Genomic DNA, 3,304 nt, shown 5'->3' with positions numbered 1-3,304 from the left:
TGGTAACATAAAATGCTCATATCTCTATATCTGACATTTCTCAATGATCATCAGTACATGTCTAATGGCCATCAACTGTCTTTGCAGCTTTACTTTATGCATCTGTTAAAAACTTCCAGAATTTTGAATGCTTCAACTTTAGAAGAGAGTTGAGGAGGAATTTCTTTAGCCAGAGGGTGGTGAATCTGTGGAATTTATTACCACAGACTGCTATGGAGGCCAAGTAACTGGGTATATTTAAAGTGGAGGTTGATAGTTTCTTGATCAGTAAGGGTGTCAAATGTTACTGGAGAATGAGGTTGAGAGGGATAGTAAATCAGCCATGATAGAATCGCGGAGCAAATTCATTGAGCCAAGTGGCCGAATCCTGTTCCTATGTCTTATGGTCTTACAGTCTAATGGTCTTCAATTCAATCTTACTTAATTTCCTCAGTTCCAGTAACAACCTGCAATTGTCCGGACCTTTTAGCAGAATAAAATGCCCTGGGAACCCTCCAGAAATGCTACTGATAAGAAAGCCTGATCTCAGAGCAGATAACCAAATGTTTGGGTAAATAGATTTCAAGGTGTATCTTCAGCCAGTACAAGATGGAGATTCGGGGAGGGAATTCCAGAGCTCCAGGCCTGACAATTGAAGGCACAGGCGTCAGCAGTGAAAGGATTAAACTGGGTCTGTCAAGAAGCTAGAATTAGAGAAGTCTGCAGTTCTTGAAGGATTGCAGGCTGGACTTTGACAGAAATGATGTCACTGAAGACTTTCTGAAGAAGGCTGAGAATTTTTAAATTAAAGCAATCCTGGATCCCATGCCAAAGGGCTGAGTGAACATGTGGGGTAACATTCGATTGAGTAAGAGCTTAGACATAGACAGTAGGATCTGATGGGCTCAATGCGAGGATGATAGCTTGCTACCACCAGAAAATGGAGCCCATTGTCAGGTGTAGAGTTAATACAGGCATCAATGAGGTTCCAGCTCAAGATGAAGGTGCAATCCATGCATGCTAAGAAGGTCAAAGCTGCCGGGCTTGCTGAGGGCTTGGGAACGGATGGATGGTTGTCCCTTTCATGGTGATATACAGTATAGCATCAAGGTTGGCAGCAGATGGTGAGGTTCAGATAGTGGGGAGGGACGTGTTGGAGTCAATGACTAGGCAACAGATTGTGACAGGGATTTAAGGCATCTTTGGATTTTCCAGTTGGATGAAAGTTCTGCTCATCCAGTCGTGGATGTTAGACAATGTGACAAGTGAACTTTGGAGAGAGGTGTCATGAATGGGTATCATTAGGACGCATGAAAAATTATGTTGAAATGGACCAGGAATAGATCTTTGGGGAACACTAACAGGAAATGTAGTGAACCGGAAGTGAAGACAGCTGTAGGTGATACCGCAGTTATGGTTAGATAGGGAAGAAAGGAAGAATGTTGCTCCATCCATATCAATGAAACAAATTTGTCCTCAAAGTGCTGGACATGCAGAGAACAATCCCTGATAGGAAGCATATGAAGCAATGACTGGAAAAAGGAAACAGTGTTTAGTTATATTTATTTCAATGAAATATGGCTGAGGAATTAATGCAATGCCGTGAGGGCACATATGTAGGAGGGGTATTTCACAGTGAAAATTACTAAACCATAGTTGAATAATCAGAATCAGGTTTATCATCACCGGCATGTGACATGAAATTTGTTAACTTAGCAGCAGCAGTTCAATGCAATACGTAATCAGTATACAAAAATAATAAATAAAATAAAAGTAATAATATAAATAAACAAGTAAATCAATTACGTATATTGAATCGATTAAAAAAACATGCAAAAACAGAAATACTGTATATTTTTTTAAAAATGAGGCAGTGTCCAAAGATTCAATGTCCATTTAGGAATTGGATGACAGAGGGGAAGAAGCTGTTCCTGAATCACTGAGTGTGTGCCTTCAGGCTTCTGTACCTCCAACCTGATGGTAACAGTGAGAAAAGGGCATGCCCTGGGTGCTAGACGTACTTGAAAATGGACACTGCCTTTCTGAGACACCGCTCCCTGAAGATGTCCTGGGTAGTTTGTAGGCTAGTACCCAAGATGGAGCTGACTAAATTTATAACCTTATGCAGCTTCTTTCGGTCCTGTGCAGTAGCCCCTCCATACCAGACAGTGATACAGCCTGTCAGAATGCTCTCCACGGTACAACTAGAGAAGTTTTGGAGTGTATTTGTTGACATGCTAAATCTCTTCAAACTCCTAATAAAGTATAGCTGCTGTCTTGCCTTCTCTATAACTACATTGATATGTTGGGACCAGGTTAGTTCCTCAGAGATCTTGACACCCAGGAACTTGAAACTGCTCATTCTCTCCACTTCTGATCCTTCTGTGAGGATTGGTATGTGTTCCTTCGTCTTACCCTTCCTGAAGTCCACAATCAGCTCTTTCGTCTTACTGACGTTGAGTGCCAGGTTGTTGCTGCGGCACCATTCCACTAGTTGGCATATCTCACTCCTGTACACCCTCTCATCACCACCTGAGATTCTACTAACAATGGTTGTATTGTTGGCAAATTTATAAATGGTATTTGAGCTATGCCTAGCTACAGAGTCATGTGTATATAAAGAGTAGAGCCCTGAGGTGCGCCAGTGTTGATCATCAGCGAAGAGGATATGTTCTCACCAATCCGCACAGATTGTGGTCTCCCAGTTAGGAAGCTGAGGATCCAGTTGCAGAGGGAGATACAGAGGCCCAGGTTCTGCAACTTCTCAATCAGGATTGTAGGAATGATGGTATTAAATACTGAGCTATAGTCGACGAACTACAGCTACAGTTGATAATTGGCCTACATTCCTGATTACATACAATTTGAGGGAATGGTGGTACGTAGCAACGTGAGGAGGGATGACATTACACAGATTTATTTGGAGAGATAGCTCAGAAACTGTACATTTCTGCTCAACCAGCTAATCCATATCAACACTTATTCTTCATTCAGGTCTCTTGTTTTTGATCATCCAAGTCAATCACTGAGCTATATGCCTCCCTCTCTGTGTGTACTTGTCTTTCCTCCCTTTAAAAATACTACAAGAGGTGATTGATAAGTTCGTGGCCTAAAGTAGAAGGAAATGAGTTATTCAGCTCTCATTACATGCACATGCAGTTAACTCTTTGAGTGATTATGCATAAAGTTTGAAGTTAATAACTCATCTCCTTCTACCTTAGGCCACGAACTTGTCCATCACCCCTGATGATTTACTACCCTCAAACCTTCTGCATAATCACGCAAAGAATTGAACTGCATGTGCATGTAACAAGAGCTGTATAAC

This window comes from Mobula hypostoma, chromosome 24 (assembly GCF_963921235.1).
Source record: "Mobula hypostoma chromosome 24, sMobHyp1.1, whole genome shotgun sequence".
Taxonomy (NCBI): domain Eukaryota; kingdom Metazoa; phylum Chordata; class Chondrichthyes; order Myliobatiformes; family Myliobatidae; genus Mobula; species Mobula hypostoma.
The sequence above is the reverse complement of the archived record's forward strand: the minus strand, read 5'-3'. Positions refer to the sequence as shown.